Below are 17607 nucleotides of genomic sequence, written 5' to 3' on the forward strand. Positions count from 1 at the left end.
TGTAAAATGCACCCGTGTCTTTGATTAATTAATCATACTATAAAAAGTTTGGCGTTCAAAAGTTCAGTGAAAGCTTTCAGGATTATTAAAAAAAAAAAAAAGAATAAAGGTCGCTCTGCTGAAACTGAAAGGACAGCTTTCTTGACTGTTTTTAAAAGGCTGCTTTGCTGAAGTGACAGGTTTTTCTGGATCATTTTCAAAAGGCTGTTTCGCTGGAGTGACGGTTGATTATTTTTCAATAGACTGGTTTATTGAAATGATAGCATTCTTGATTATTTTCTAAGGCCGTTTCTCGGAACCGAAGAGGATTTATCTGCTATTTTGATCATTATAATCTACGAAGTGACTTTATTATTATTATTATTATTATTATTATTATTATTATTATTATTATTATTATTATCTATTATTATTATTATTATTTTTATTATTATTTATTTATTTATTATTATTATTATTATTATTTATTTATTTATTTATCTATTTATCTATTTTTTGGGGGGGTTTATAACAGTCCTCCAATTCGACTGGGTGGTATTTGTAGTGTGGGGCTCCGGGTTGCATATTGCTTCCTTAGGAGTCCATCACTTTTCTTACTATGTACGTTGTTTCTAGTAGCACACTCTTCTGCATGAGTCCTGGAGCTACTTTAGCCTCTAGTTTTTCCAGATTCCTTTTTAGGGATCTTGGGATCGTGCCTAGTGTTCCTATGATTATGGGTACAATTTCCACTGGCATATCCCATCCCCTTCTTATTTCTGTTTTAAGGTCTTGATACTTATCGAGTTTCTCCCTCTCTTTCTCTTCAACTCTGGTGTCCCATGGTATTGCGACATCAATGAGTGATACTTTCTTCTTAATTTTGTCAATCAACGTCACGTCTGGTCTATTTGCACGTATCACCCTATCTGTTCTGATACCATTATTATTATTATTATGATTATTATTATTATTGATTGCAGGTCCACAATAATATCGCATGTGAAGTATATAAAGTGTTTAATGATAAGAGCTTTCGTATCTATAATTTCTAAAATATATATTTACATCTACATCACTGTGGATTTCTTCACCATTATTGTTATAATTTTCAGTATTTTTATTGTTATTGTTATTATTATTGCTGAGGATGAACCTGGTGCAGGGTTCGAAAGCTCTTATCATTAAACACTTTATTTTTATATACTTCACATGCGATATTATTGTGGACCTGCAATCATTGTTATCATTTTCGACACTGAAAATTGTGCCCACTATTATTATTATTATTATTATTATTATTATTATTGATTATTATTATTGTTGTTGTTGTTGTTGTTGTTGTTGTTGTTGTTGTTGTTGTTCACCAGCTAGTTCACTAAAATAACAGTTTTTCTTGATCTCTCAAACAACACCCAGCTCACCTAAATTTGCAGTTCTTCGTGATTATTGTTCGCAAATTGGTTCACCAAAGTGCCGTTTTTTTCCCCCTTTCCCTTAATCGCCAGGGTGAAGTGCGACGCTATTAACGCTGGCCCCAATCCTCCAGATTGTGACTCTATTCCCGGTAATTGCTTTCATTGCGTGTAAGTGTTTAATAAGGGTCCGTTTTGGGTGACGTCAGCGGGCATTCGAACGCGCCTCTTTGGAGACTGACCCCAAGTGCAGGGAAATCGTAAATGGTTTCAATTTCGTTTGCGAGTATTATTGTATTATTATTTTTATGGTTCATAAAAATCTCCTCATCATAGCACGAGTCACTGAAATGGCGAAGAAGTCAACAGTGGTTTAGGTGTAAAAATATATTTTAGAATTATGTATACAAAAGAGAACCTGCTCAATTCTCCTTCTTAATATGAGAGAAGGAGAATCAATTCTCCTTCTCAATGTGAGAGAAGGAGAATTGATTCTCATTCTCTCATATTAAGAAGGAGAATTGAGCAGGTTCTCGTAAGCTCTCTTTTCTATATATACGTATCTATAATTTCTAAAATATATATTTACATCTACATCACTGTGGATTTCTTCACCATTATTGTTATTATTTTCAGTGTTTTTATTGTTATTGTTATTATTATTGCTGTCTGTATCTATATCGTCCAAAGAGACGGTGATGTAGGATTGGATCGACATAGCAAGTTCCTGACTTAAACGGACGCTACCTTTCTTCCCGATGATCGGATCAAGGTACCTGGATGTTATTATTATTATTATTATTATTATTATTATTATTATTATTATTATTATTATTATTATTATATTAACGAATCTTCAGGTTTAAAGCCGTTGAAGGCCTCGTGTTTCTATACTTGTGTTGACGATGAAAGAAAGTAGTTATAGTTAGCCTAGGTTTGTAAAAATTCTCCCAGTTGTTGGAGGCGCGTGCAAATCCATCATGACAGTTTTTTTTTTTTTTTTTTTTATGCGAAAGGCTAATAGCCGAAACAGACGTAAATCTGGGTGTAAATTTATTTTGAGTTGTTCTCGATTGGACGCCAGAACTGGGCATCATAGGTGTAGAGCTCATGTTTATCAATGATGCCAAAAAAACATTAGAATCGTGACGGAAAAACAATTCCCCTGACTGACTGCTGACTTGTTTTGACGTTTCGGTCATTGCGGACGATATTATATCGCCTGGCTTAAGCTCTCTCTCTCTCTCTCTCTCTTCTCTCTCTCTCTCTCTGTGCGTGTGTGTGTGTGAAACGTACACATGCTGTATGCACTGATGGACTAAATAACGGAACTCCATTACATAACGTACTGTTCTCTGTCTACAAACGCGCCAGTGTTCGTTGCAAGACAACAACGAATTATGGTGCAAAACTCGAGAAGAGTCGGATCTGGTGCTGCTTTGATATTCTCGGGAAACTGATCCGAGTTTGTGCATATGTATTAGAGAGAGAGAGATATGTATATAGTGTGTTTGTGTGTGTTTTTTTGTGTGTCTGCAGTTTTGCTGGTTAGACGCGTGCGAGTCATGTAGCCTCCAATATGCCTCCCCTTCAAACGGCTTACATTACCTGTTCTGTATCATCTGGCTGAAACCTTACACGCACCTACCTACCTACCACTGAGGGCAGACGGTCCAGGGCTATTCTCACACAAAGAGACAAACAAACGGAGGGAAACAGACCCTTGCCAGTTATGCAGTTGATTGACATCATGGCTCCGAGTGTCGTCCGTGTGTATGACATCTAAGGACCAGCGGGAAGGCCATCCCAGTAACCAAACCTTGCCCAAACCTGCAGGAGAAAAAGCGAATCATGGGTGGACTTACTGGTGAGAGCGTCTCAGTGGCGTGGTTGGTATGGTCTTGACCTGCCACCTCCATTGACGGGTCAGAGATGTGTATGTCTGGTGATAGAAATTCACTCTCGACGTGGTTGGGAAGTCACGTAAAACCGTTGGTGCCGTGGCTGAATAACCACTGGTTCCATGCAACGTCAAAGCACCATACAAACATACAAACAAACAGGTCAGGGAAGTTAGGTTACGCTCCTGTCTTGAAGGATGGTAGTTTGTATTAGGCTTTGGGTAACAATACATAAAATACTTCTTTTGCGTCTTGTAAAGTCAGTTGTGTCTCATAATGCGACTTTTATTCAGGGTGAACTTCTTTGGACAGGGGGCCAACTATCGATGCTTTATTGGACTTTTATGTCGGTCGGGATCGGAGAGAGGAGATATACGTAGATAGGACCGGCTGCTATTAAATATGACCGTGTGAAGGTTCTTCTGTAATTGACAGACGGGACCCCGGCGCTGATGATGTAATACTTGAGAAAGATGGTCTGAAAGCTCTCGTACATAAGAGAGAGAGAGAGAGAGAGAGAGAGAGAGAGAGAGAGAGAGAGAGACTGTTGAGATGTTGAGAACAGAGGACCCAGGCAAGAGCTGTTAGGACAGAGCCCCTCCCTTACAGGGCGTTGCGTTGGACTTAAGGAGAGAGAGAGAGAGAGAGAGAGAGAGAGAGAGAGAGAGAGAAATTCGCATTCATACACAGACAGACAGCCAGTCGTGACAGGCATCTCTTGCATACGTGGCACTGAAAGGACGCTCGAGACACAGATAAGCAAAGGGACAAAGCGACCGTCAGAAACAGGAGGCCGAAGCGAGATAGAAGCAAAAGAGGTCACTCCAAGAGGGGAATGGAAACCTGCGTCGCATAGGCCAGGAGACAGACGTCAGTAGAAGAAGAAGAAGAAGAAGAAGAAGAAGAAGCAGCAGCAGCTTGTTGGCGATGCTGATGTGTTGCTGTTTTGGAAAGTGTCTTGAGCCGAGGCTGCAAACTGTGGGACGTTGATGTCAGTTGTGAGGAATCATCAGTGCACCTCACAGGGTGTACTGTAGGCATGACTAAAGGTTTTTTTGGAGCGCCCCTTAAGCGCCTCAGTGGCGTGGTTGGTATGGTGTTTACGTCCCACCTCGGTGGTCGCGGGTTCGATTCTCGACCATTCCACTGAGGTGTGAGAGATGTGTATTTCTGGTGATAGAAGTTCACTCTCGACGTGGTTCGGAAGTCACTAAGTAAAGCCGTTGGTCCCGTTGCTGAATAACCACTGGTTCCATGCAACGTAAAAACCCCATACAAACAAACATAGCTGCAACCCCTTTCATTCCATTTACTGTACCTACGTTCATATTATCCTTCTTCCATCTTGGCCCTCCACCCTCTCCATTACTTCATGGTGCGACTGCGAGGTTTTCCTCCTGTTACACCTTTCGATTTCCTCTTCAGCGATGAATGACCTCATAGATCCCAGTGCTTGGCGACGTGCCCAAACCGTATATATTCCATCTTATTATGGCCTGAAACGTGAACAGAATGTCAATAGTGGGTTCTCAGAAGCCAGAACTTTTACGGAAAGGCAAGAAGAAGAAGAAGAAGAAGAAGAAAGAAGAAGAAGAAGGGGTGTTTATGGGGGTGTGATGTTCCTCCAAGTTATTATGTAGAGAGTCTCTCTCTCTCTCTCTCTCTCTCTCTCTCTCTCTCTCTCTCTCTCTCATATAACCCTCCTAGAGATGAGGGTCTTCTAAGTACATCCGCTAGCCTCGGGTCATGTTGGGGACCTGTGGAGATTACGCTGTTGATGAGCGACTCCATTTGTCGGTTGAGTGAGGTGTCTTTTTTGACGGAAAACGTCAGTTTTTTGTTCCCTTAAACAACTGAAATAGATATATAGAAAGAATAAAAAAATAGCTTATAGCAAAAAGAGCAGAAAAGGCTTCCAGTCACAGAACGTGGTCGTGTCAGCTGATACGAGTAAGGTCCTTTAAATATACTCGGAGTATATTTAAAGGACCTTGTATATTTAAAGGACCTTGGATACGAGATGACCGGACGCTGCCCGGACCGGAGTTCGAGAAGGCAGAGGAGGGAAAAAGATGGGGAGACGTAAAAAAGTGAATGATTTAAAAAAAAAAGGGAGAAAAAGAAAAAGTTGGAGATTTCCAAGTGGGAGGAGATGCGACGGCCGGCCGGTATGAGAAGTTTTGAGAGGGAGTAATTACATGAGGAGGTGGGCAAAAAGGACGGCCAAATTGATGGGAGGAGTGGGTGGTGGTGGTGGTGGGCGGGGTCCGGTGAAGGGGTGGTGACCCTAAGGGAATAAGGGAAGGCGGGGATTAGGCGAGAGCCGTAAAAGGCTCGTGATAAAGGTGCGAGGTACGTGCGGATCTCTCTCTCTAGACTTTGGTACGGACGGACGACCAGGGGGAACAAGGTACAGGTACGAATCCGAGACTACTGACAACAGATGGATCTAATAAGGATCTTTTGAGCGAAAGAAAGCAGCAGATCCGATTATTCGCGGCAAGTACAGAGTGAAAGGTACCAACTACACATATACTACATACGTGTATATATTTATTTATTAATTTAAGGATAAACCGTTCCCTCTGAGGGCGGGTGGCTTCAAGAGGTATATTGAGGCTTCTGGGAAAGAGTATACACTGTGGCAGCGGCTACATTCATGCTTTAATTGCTGAGACGAGGATGAATCTCTTGTTCAGAAAATGTATATATATATATATATATTATCACATCACAGCAAGTGAAAAAAATAAGAGACTGGGTGTAGGTCCAGACCGACCAGTTTTGAGTTGATTTCCAAGTCATTAACGCTAATGACATTGAAATAAAGTCGAAACCAGTCGGTCAGGACCCACACCCCAGTCTTTTATTTTTTCACCAGTGGTGATGTGTGATAAACTTATAATGACGTTGATGTGATTATAATCAGAAACGCACGCAATATTATGTGTATATGTGTGTGTTTGTATGCTGACAATTGCATGTTTATATGCACAGATATTTGCACGCAACTACACGTATCATTGTATCCGCGCATTACAAGTTCTACATTTTCAAATATGAATAATAAACAGTGTGCGCATAACCTCGTTTTCTGCATCCCAACTCTTCCTTCACTTCCAGCATTGTATGATGTTGAGGGAGGGCACTGAACTCCTTACACACACACACACACACACACACACACACACCACACACATATATATATATATATATATATATATATATATATATATATATATATATATATATATATTTTACACGAGTCATATCACATTACCGTGATTCCTATACAAATTATTGTCCTTTAATATCTAATTCGCTCTACCTCAGTTAACATATATGACAATATATTACTTCCGGGGTGGAGAGCCAATTAGATATTAAAGGACAATTGTAACTCGATGTATATATATATATATATATATATATATATATATATATATATATATGTGTGTGTGTGTGTGTGCCTGTCTGTCTGTCTGTCAGTGTGTCTGTGTGTAATTGTAGCCACAAAACCCTTTTAACTTCTAATCGCTATTATTGTCTTTTTTACAAAAAGCGTGCGAAGATGAGAGTTAAGGAAGAATAGAATTAAAATGGCTGACTGCTAGAATTTGATGTACTCGAAGTCTCGAAGTGTTACTTCGGGGCGCAGGACAGTTGCTCCTTCAGAATTTTACTCGCGATTGGGGTCATAGACACCAGACACTTTGTTTGTCGGATGGGTTCTGGCACGGCCGTGGTTTTGGTCCCTTTGGGTAGAATGTCAGGGCAGACAGAGTCCTGTGTCGAAGATTCTTCGTTCGTTGAAGCCCTCGAAAGTTTGTAAACAGCGTTTGCAGCAGGGAAGGTTATGTAGTTCAGCTCATCAACCGAAGGCCTGCCGTTTGGCCTCAACTTCGTATTGCTAGCTCACAACAGCTGGCGATTTCTCTTTGAAGAGTGTCGGTGGTTTTGTTCACCGTGCTTGTTCCATTTCCCAAGAATTGGAGGTGTTAAGTGGTTTTGTTCATTGTATATGTGCCATTTACCAAGAATTTAAAGAGTGTCAGTGTTTTTGTTCATCGTGTTTGCTCCATTTCCCAAGAATCTGAAGTGTCAGTGGGTTTGTTCATTGTACATGTGCCATTTACCAAGAATTTAAAGTGTCAGTGATTTTGTTCATCGTGTTTGTTCCATTTCCCAAGAATTTGAAGTGTAGGTGGTTTTGTTCATTGTATTTGATCCATTTCCCAAGAATTTGAAGAATGTCAGTGGTTTTGTTCATTGTATCTGCTCCATTTCCCAAGAAAACTAATCTCCATCGGGGGTACTGCCGTCAGTGCACCTCACGGGGTCTACTGTACGCATTACTGAAGGTTCTTTGCAGTGTTCGTTCGGCGCCTAGCTGCAACCCCATTTATTCTTACTGTACCTCCGTCCATATTCTATCACTTCCATCTTACTGTTCACCCTCTCCTAACGATTGTTTTATAGTGCAACTGCCTTACCTACTCTGCATTTCCCTTCCAGTGCTGAATGTCCTCAGGTCCCAGTTCATGGTCTTTGCTTAGCTAAACCTTTATTCCATCCTATTCCATTCCAAGAAAACTAAAATTTTATTTCAGCTCTGAAATTCAATCTGTATTCTTTCGGTTCACTTGACTTTGGTCTAATGTCGTCAGTTCGACACATCTGAAAGATACAGAGAAATAGTCACTGAAAGATTCAGAGAAATAGTCACTGAAAGATTCAGAGAAATAGTCACTGAAAGATTCAGAGAAATAGTCACTGAAAGATACAGAGAAATAGTCACTGAAAGATTCAGAGAAATAGTCATATGATTACACATTTAAAACAATAAATAATGTTTAATTGACTTGATATTATACATGCGCCCGAATCTGTTGAATTCACTTTGTGATTTAAAGTGAACGAACAAGCGAAGTGTATGAGCTGGTGTTGATGATGTCTGAAGTGGTCTTTGGGTACATTGCTGCCTGGGTGGTTCCACCCCACGGGTAGACAGACAGACATACAGACACACACACACAATGACGACCGACCTATAAATCCATTGAGCTCAACTCGCAGACAGATCTGTCTGGTAGAGGCTTCGCTCAACAGTGAACGACCTGGAATAGTAAAACAAGAATATAGGATGATATCAGCATTCAAAAGTTAACCTAAAGGGGATATAAATAGTTCAGTGAGAGCCTAGATCATGAGCCTAAGCTGTTTCGTCACTTAGAAAAGAAGCCTTCTTCTGCCAACTCGTCTGTCATCCTTCTCTGTCATCGTCAGTTGATTGTACTTAGTATGTACGTAGAATAAATTCTATTTCTTATGATAAAGTAATCGATATTCGTCCTATATCTGTCACAAGGACTGTCTTTTGCTTAGATATGCGGATTTTTAAAAAATAATTTGAAAGATTGGGTCGTCGATATTTGTCCTGGGTCTCAAATTGAATCAGTTTAATTTACCAGTCAGAAGGACTGTCTTTTGCTTAAATATGTATATTTTGTAAGTAATTTAAACTCTTATCATAATAACTCTTATTGAATTTCTTTTAGCCAGTTCTAATGTTGTTAGTAAGGTAATATTATAGTCATTGGTTTTGGTAAGCAAAAGGATTGTTGAAAAAAATATGAAAATGTACCATGGGGACTCCTTGGCGTATACTGTGCAACTTAGGCAATCATGATGATGCAATTGTCTATTTTTAGCAAGTAGGATACATACCAGCTATGCATCTGTTTATGGAACGACCACGGTTATTGTAATGGGATCGAGTTATTTGTTATATCCAATATTTTGTTTAGTATATTATTATTATTATTATTATTATTATTATTTATTTATTTATTTATTTTTTTTTTGCTCTATCACAGTCCTCCAATTCGACTGGGTGGTATTTATAGTGTGGGGTTCCGGGTTGCATCCTGCCTCCTTAGGAGTCCATCACTTTTCTTACTATGTGTGCCGTTTCTCTAGGCGATCACTACTCTTCTGCATGCAGAACCTGGAGCTACTTCAGCCTCTAGTTTTTCTAGATTCCTTTTCAGGGACTTTGGGATCGTGCCTAGTGCTCCTATGATTATGGGTACGATTTCCACTGGCATATCCCATATCCTTCTATTTTCTATTTCAGGTCTGATACTTATCCATTTTTTCCCTCTCTTTCTCTTCAACTCTGGTGTCCCATGGTATTGCGACATCAATGAGTGATACTTTCTTCTTGACTTTGTCAATCAACGTCACGTCTGGTCTATTTGCACGTATCACCCTATCCGTTCTGATACCATAGTCCCAGAGGATCTTTGCCTGATCGTTTTCTTTCTATCACTCCCTCAGGTTGGTGCTCCGTACCACTTATTACTGCCAAGGTAGCTGATGTTTCTTGCACAGGCTCCAGTGGAGGGCTTTTGCCACTGAATCATGCCTCTTTTTGTACTGGTTCTGTGCAAGTGCCGGGCATTCACTTGCTATGTGGTTTATGGTTTCATTTTTCGTATTGCACTTCCTACATATGGAGAGATGTTATTTCCGTCTATCGTACTTTGAACATATCTGGTTCTTAGGGCCTGATCTTGTGCCGCTGTTATCATTCCTTCAGTTACCTTCTTTAGCTCTCCCCTCTGTAGCCATTGCCAATTGTCATCGATGGCTAGTTCTTTAGTCTGTCTCATGTATTGCCCGTGCATTGGCTTGTTGTGCCAGTCCTCTGTTCTTTCTGTCTTTCTCCTGTCTCTGTATATTTCTGGGTCTTCGTCTACTTTTATTAGTCCTTCTTCCCATGCACTCTTTAGCCACTCGTCTTCACTGGTTTTCAGATATTGCCCCAGTGCTCTGTTTTCAATGTTGACGCAGTCCTCTATACTTAGTAAGTCCTCTCCCCTCCTTCCTTTCGTGTTATGTATAGTCTGTCCGTATTTGCTCTTGGGTGTAGTGCCTTGTGTATTGTCATTTGTTTCCTGGTTTTCTGATCTATGCTGCGGAGTTCTGCCTTCGTCCATCACTATTTCCTGCGCTGTATCTGATTACTGGCACTGCCCATGTGTTTATGGCTTTTTATCATATTTCCGGCGTTGAGTTTTGACTTGAGTATCGCCTTGAGTCTCTGCATATATTCTTTCCTGATCGTGTCCTTCATCTCTTGGTGTTTTATATCTCCTCCTTCCATTATTCCCAGGTATTTGTATCCTGTCTCATCTATGTGTTTGATGTTGCTCCCATCTGGTAGCTTTATCCCTTCAGTTCTCGTTACTTTGCCTTTTTGTATGTTGACTAAGGCGCATTTTTCTATTCCAAACTCCATTCTGATGTCCCCAGATACAATCCTTACAGTCTGGATTAGGGTATCTATTTCCTTGATGCTCTTACCATACAGCTTGATGTCGTCCATGAACATCAGATGGTTGATTTTGTTGCCTCTTTCTTGAGTTGGTACCCGGCATCCATCTTCTGTAGTACTTTTGTCATGGGAATCATGGCTACTACGAAGAGTAGTGGGGACAGTGAGTCGCCCTGGAAGATCCCTCTCCTGATATTAACCTCTGCTAGTCTTATTCCAGAGCTTGTAAGTATTGTATTCCAGTTGCACATTGTATTTTTGAGGAAGCTGATGGTATTTTCCTCTGCCCCATATATTTTCAGGCATTCTATTAGCCATGTGTGTGGTATCATGTCGAAGGCTTTCTTATAGTCTATCCATGCCATGCTTAGGTTGGTTTTCCTTCTCCTACTGTTCTTCATTACCATTTTGTCTATCAGGAGCTGGTCTTTTGTGCCCCTACACTTCCTTCTGCAGCCTTTCTGTTGGTAGGGGATGGTGTTTGTCTCCTCTAGGTAGTTGTATAGCCTTTCACTGATGATACCTGTTAGTAACTTCCACATTATTGGTAGGCAGGTGATAGGCCTGTAGTTACTGGGCTATATTTCCCTTACTCTTGTCTTTTTTGTACTAAGGATGTTCTTCCTGTGGTCATCCATTTGGGTGCTTGGTGATTTGAGATACAATGCTGGAGTTGTTCTGCTATTCGTGGGTGTAGGGCCTTGAAGTTTTTGAGCCAGTTATCCATGGACTTCATCGGGACCTGGGGTTTTCCAGTTTGGTATTTTCTTTAGTTGGTGTGACTGTGTCTGTCGTGATCTCCGTGAATCTTTGTTTTATTCTCCCTGTTTCTTCTTCCTTGACTTCCTGGAGCCATGTTGCATGTTTGTTGTGTGATACCGGATTGCTCCATATGTTTTCCCAGAGTCTCTTACTTGGTTCGGCTTCAGGAATTTCTGGGTGGTTGTCTTCCCCTCTTAGTTGGCTGTATAGTCTTTTCTGGTTGGTTCCGAATAGTTTGTTCTGTTGGTATCCCTTATTCCTGTTCATGTACCGTTGGATCTTGTGTGCTTTGGCCTTAAGCCTCTGTTTTACATCTTCTATTGTGTTGTTTAGTCCCCTCTCTTGTACTTTGTATTTCTCGTTGAGTTCCTCCCTGGTTTTCTTGCTTCTTAGCCTTTTTTCTGCCATCTCTTTCAGTTTACTCAAGTCAGATCTCATCACCATGATTTGCTTTTCCAGGCGCCTTTCCAAGGAGGTTGCTGTTTTGGTTTCTGTTGGGTTGGTTGTGACGGTGGTGTTGGTGTTCGCATCCCCATCAGTTCTGCTACTAATCTTGCTCCTGCATATGTCAAGTTATTTGTTTCTGTGATACTGGTGGTGTGTATAGGCCCATTATTTCATTGACCTCACTTGTTTTCTCCCTTAATTTCTTGGTGTTGTAGGCTTTCATGGAGAGGATCTTTGTTCTCTCTGTATCTGGCTCCATCCATTGTCTAATCTTTTCTACCCATTCCGTCCTCTCTGTTACTTCGTCGGTGTTTCTTCGTGTGTCGTTGTTTGATACTTCATCCTCCCTGTCGTCTTCTGTGGCATCGTCTCTCAGTTCGTCTTCGTGTAATTCGTTGTCGTGTGACATTTCCCTTTCCAGTTCTTCTCTTTCTGTTGGGGAGAGCCAGTTCTTTTTCTTTATGTTCCTTACTTGGTCTGCCAGCCTCTGCTCTGTTTGGGGGGTGTTATTCCTCTCATTCCAGATGTTGATCAATCTTCTTCTATATCCTCTCTCCGTCGGGTTGCTTCTGATGTAGCATCTCCATATTTCCTTATTTTCTTCTCTAGTCCATTTCTTCCTTTTTGCCTCTGTAGCTCCAATCTCAGGCTGTTGATTACTTTCGTTGTGGTGATCAGTTGCTGGATGACGACCTCCAAGTACCTGACCGTCTTCCCCTTCAATTGGGTTGAATACCTGGTTGCCGGACGAAGCTCCTCTGTTGCCAGAGGTTCCATTTACGTCGTTGTCGTTTATTCCTTCATTTCTTTCCATCATTGCTGAGTTTTGCTATTTAACCCATAGCTGGACCCTACCCCATCAGGGATAAGTACTCATTTACAGCTGAGTAGACTGAGGAAATTATGGTAAAGATCCTTTCCCAAGGAATCAACGCCGAGGAGAGCGGTCACCCATCCAACGACTGACCAGCCCCAATGTTGCTTAACTTGACTTAAGTCTATTGAAGACCTAACCAACTCCTCCACGGCGCCACATTATTATTATTATTATTATTATTATTATTATTATTATTATTATTATTATTATTATTATTATTATTATTATTGCATGAGTTTTGAAATGGAGAAGATCCACAGATATGTATGGTACAAATATATTGAAAAATGAATCCATATAGAGAGTTTTCGGGAATCTGCTCGAAAATGGAAATCGAAAAGATTCCGGAAACCTCTCCATAATTTGATCTTTAATATAATCTAATAATAATAATAATAATAATAATAATAATAATAATGATGATGTAACAAATCCACAATCATAACTGGAGCTATTTCTCCATTATTACTACTACTACTACTACTACTACTACTACTACTACTACTAATAACAACACCGCATCAATGGCTCGCTTACTATAACAAAGGTTGATATAACCGCGGTCTAGGTATACAGTATATCTAGACCGTGGATATAACGACCCCACCGACGTTCCCTTATTTTCCCCCCGATTCTTATAATCTCTCCTCTTTCCAAGGGCGGGGTTATGGCTTCCCAGGGGATAAGTCTGCCGTATCCCTCTTCAACCTCCCCCACCCCTTTTTTTTTTTTTTTTTTTATCCTTCTTATTTCTGATCTCATTAAGAGAAGGGCTCTTTCGTGGTCTCTCCTCTTCTCTGCTTTCTGTAAAACGTCGATGTGTGTATGTATGTATGTATGTATGTATTATGTATGTATGTATCTACTACTAGTAGTTATATAAATGCAGTGTAGTTGTGTGGCTGTTTTAGGTACGTATGTATAATTTGTGTATGTATACTTACAGATAGTTTATTGGTCACATTTACCAATTGAGTAACTTGTAACCATCAGAGTAAGCTCTTAACCTCTTTATTTGTTAAGCCTGTTTTATTATTTATTTATTTATTTATTATTAAGTTTTTTTCTTTTTTTGGTTTATCACAATCCTCCAATTCGACTGGGCGTATTTATAATGGGTTCCGGGTTGCATCCTGGCTCCTTAGGAGTCCATCACTCTTCTTACTATGTGCGCCGTTTCTAGGATCACACTCTTCTGCATGAGTCCTGGAGCTACTTCAGCCTCTAGTTTTTCCAGATTCCTTTTCAGGGATCTTGGGATCGTGCCTAATGTTCCTATGATTATGGGTACAATTTCCACTGGCATATCCCATATCCTTCTTATTTCTATTTTCAGGTCTTGATGCTTTTCGAGTTTCTCCCTTCCTTTCTCTTCAATTCTGGTGTCCCATAGTATTGCGACATCAGTGAGTTATACTTATTATTATTATTATTATTATTATTATTATTATTATTATTATTATTATTATGGTAGAAGGACCCTCTTTTAGACAAATACTGTTGAGGAGAATGGCAGATTTAATTCTGCCATTCTCTTTAACATTATTATTATTATTATTATTATTATTATTATTATTATTATTATTTTGATTGTCTTTAATGATGTCGTATAGCAGACCCTTGCCCCTGACGTGTAGCGGTTGTGAAGATTGCCGATATGTTCCCATTTTCTGGCAGGCCTGCCTCGATTCTGTAGTGTACTCTTGTCAAGTTGTCATTGATAACTGTAGATCTTTCCGAGTGCTCTGAAGCACATTTAGAATGCATCCACATGCGCTGAAACGCGCGCGCGCGCTTTCCTGGTTGATGAGGTCAACTTTACCGGTACTTGTGTCGTGGACTTGCATCTTAATCTGCCTTCAGCGGTCCTGTAGGTTGTTGATTATTGTGTTGGGACCAAAAAAAAAATTGTTTTTGTCGATTATTGGGGTGACCAAAAAAAAAAAAATTGTTTTTGTCGATTATTGCGTTGACCAAAATAAAAAAAAATTGTCTGTCGATTATTGTGTGACCAAAAAAAAAAAAAAAAAAAATTTTTTTTGTCGATTATTGTGTGTGACCAAAAAAAAAAAAAATTGTTTTTGTCGATTATTGTGTTGACCAAAATAAAAATAAAAATAAAAATTGTTTTTGTCGATTATTGTGTTGTGACCAAAAAAAAAAAAAATTTTTTTTTTGTCGATTATTGTGGTGACCAAAAAAATATTGTTTTTGTCGATTATTAAGTTTTTGTCGATTACTCTGTTGCAATGGTACGGTTGAGTTGTGGCAAATGGCGTGCTTCAAATAAAAAAAAAAAAGAATAGCTTCTCCGTGTATTGACCGAACTTCTAATTATGTTGCATCACTAAGAGGTCAGTGATACGGAACAATGAGAAGTGCACACAATTATTTTTTTATTATTAATATTCACAATGGTGCAATAATATAATATTCATATTCACACAGTTTGCAAAGCCAGATCCATTGTAAGAGGTGCTTGTGGAGTAATAAAGGAACATAAAAGACAATAAAGATATATTGACATAAGTTATGCTCAATTTCATTTCCGTAGAACTATATTTTTTCTATCTGGGTTTTCAATTTTTTGTTTTTTGTTTTTGTTTTTTATGTATATTGTTTTGAAATATGATAGTTAAGTTTCTATTTCTATGGCCTTTGAAATAAAGAAAAGTCGGCTTCGTTTATATTTTATTTTTTTGTATATATATATATATATATATATATATATATATAGTATATATATATATATATATATATATATATGCATATACATACATACACACACACACACACACACACACACACACACACACACACATATATATATAATATATATATAGATATATATTTATTTATTTTATTTAGTATTTATTTATTTTGTATCACGTCTTGATAAGGAACTTGATACGTTGATGGTTCTTCCTTTAAAACAGTACCTTCAAACTCGCCATACATACCCACAAACAAACTGCATTGTAACTGGGCACAGAATCACGGTCCTCTTGGATGAAATGGGACGAAGGGCCGACCTCCCAGGCACCTAACCTCTGAGAGTGTTAGTGCCGCCAGTACACCTCATGTTGTGCACTATAGGCATTACTGAAGGGTCTCGCAGCGTCCCTTCGGCCCCTAGCTGCAGCGTCTTTCATTCCTATTACTGTACCTCCGTTCATATATTCTTTCTTTCATCTGACTTTCCACCCTCCCCTTACGATTGTTTCATGGTGCAACTGCTTTGAGGTTTTCCTCTTGGTACACTTTTTAAACCTTTTTACTGGCAATTTCAGTTTCAACGCTGAATGACCTCATAGGTCCCAGTGCTTGGTTTTAGGCCTAAATTCTATACCCTATTCTATTCTATTGCAAGGCACCTTCGGTTTAGCTCATTTTTTCCTTTTATTATTTTACTTTAGTAGGAAGAATCACTTAGTTTCATTATCCGCATCTCATTCATATCATAATTTTCCACCTCTCTTTCATAATCATTTCTCATACTTATGTTGAATTTTATCCTTTTAGATTTTGGAGGCTTTTTATATATGTTTATGTATGTGTATATGTATGTGTTTGTCTATGGCCATTTCTGTCCGAAATAAAGCTTTCGAATTTGGATTGAATTTGAATTTGAATTTCGTTCTGTGCCGCTGAAAAGCAAAGCAAATATTTGCGCACTGTTTACTGTCTGCTGTGATCTTAAGGGCAAGACGAGCCTGGGTTGACTCGAGGCCAGCTTTAACGGCAATAAAGAAGAGCTATTTGTCCCTCTTGTCTCCGAGGGGCTCAGTATGGATGTCCTTGGGAAAACTGGAGACATCATTCTTAAAATGTGAACTGAAGAAAGGAGGAACGTCTCTCTCTCTCTCTCTCTCTCTCTCTCTCTCTCTCTCTCTCTCTCTCTCTCTGTTAATGTCTGCATTTATTTACTTGGTTTGGTGCCAAGTTTCCCATCCTGCCGAGTGAGATATTATTAACCTTGATCTAGATATGTACATTTTTGACATCGATTTCGGGGTCAGGGGTAATCGAGAGAATAGACATTATTGTAGTGTACTATCCAGTAGTTTGTTTTTATATAGTGACTTCGTACAAACAAACGTCATTATATACATATATATATATATATATATATATATATATATATATATATATATAATGTAGAATCTACTGGTCATTTTTACCGGATACATATGAAATTGTAGTAGCCACAATGCCCTCTTAACTTCTCAAATTCTTTGCTCTTTTTTTTGGATACGCTTATCACTACAAAGCCTTGAGCAAAGAAGTTAAGAGGGCATTGTGACTATTACATTTATATATAATATATATATATATATATATATATATATATATATAATATATATATAATTTTTAATGCAATGGTTTATAGGGCCCTTCGAAAATATAATGAGGTAATTGTCCCCTATACAAATATATACTATACGATAGGGTCCAACTAAATGTTGTCATTTTTACTTGATTTTGTACTGACGAATGGAGGAAGGAGGTGAAGCTCATTGAGTTAGTTTTATGCCAGGCAGGTCACTTGCTCATTGAGCAGCCCGTAAAGGGGGGTTAATAGACAGTCGCCTTTTTATTTTGGCCAGTGGTCACGTCACTCAATTATCCTTACACGAGGGAGAGATACAGGAATTTTAGGATAGGAGGGGTATTTATGATTTATTTATTAAAATGAAAATGTAGAAAATGTATAATGTGCATGTTAAACAGTACAGAAAAATTAGTTCTAATAAAAATATAGCGTATTCATTTTAATTTTCGTTGGTGAGACAAGGCCCTATTTGACCTTAGATTTTAGCATGCTCCGAGTAAGCTGGAGGTCGTATCACAGCTTTAATTTTATTTTAATTTATTTATTTATTTATT

At 39.0% G+C, this 17607-nt stretch overlaps 1 protein-coding gene across 8 annotated transcripts in view; it reads left to right on the forward strand.

Moving 5' to 3' along the window:
* LOC135203179 (RING finger protein 44-like) overlaps window positions 1–17607 on the forward strand; it is a 236892-nt gene that overhangs the window by 117673 nt on the left and 101612 nt on the right. The window contains exon 2 of one of the 8 annotated variants that reach the window (XM_064232889.1): window positions 2085–2166. The exons of the other annotated variants lie outside the window; for them this stretch is intronic. The gene's annotated coding sequence lies outside the window, so the exon portion shown is untranslated. The remainder of the gene's footprint in view (window positions 1–2084; window positions 2167–17607) is intronic. 8 annotated transcript variants of the gene reach the window in all.

Source organism: Macrobrachium nipponense, chromosome 33, assembly GCF_015104395.2.
Source record: "Macrobrachium nipponense isolate FS-2020 chromosome 33, ASM1510439v2, whole genome shotgun sequence".
NCBI classification, from domain to species: Eukaryota; Metazoa; Arthropoda; class Malacostraca; order Decapoda; family Palaemonidae; genus Macrobrachium; species Macrobrachium nipponense.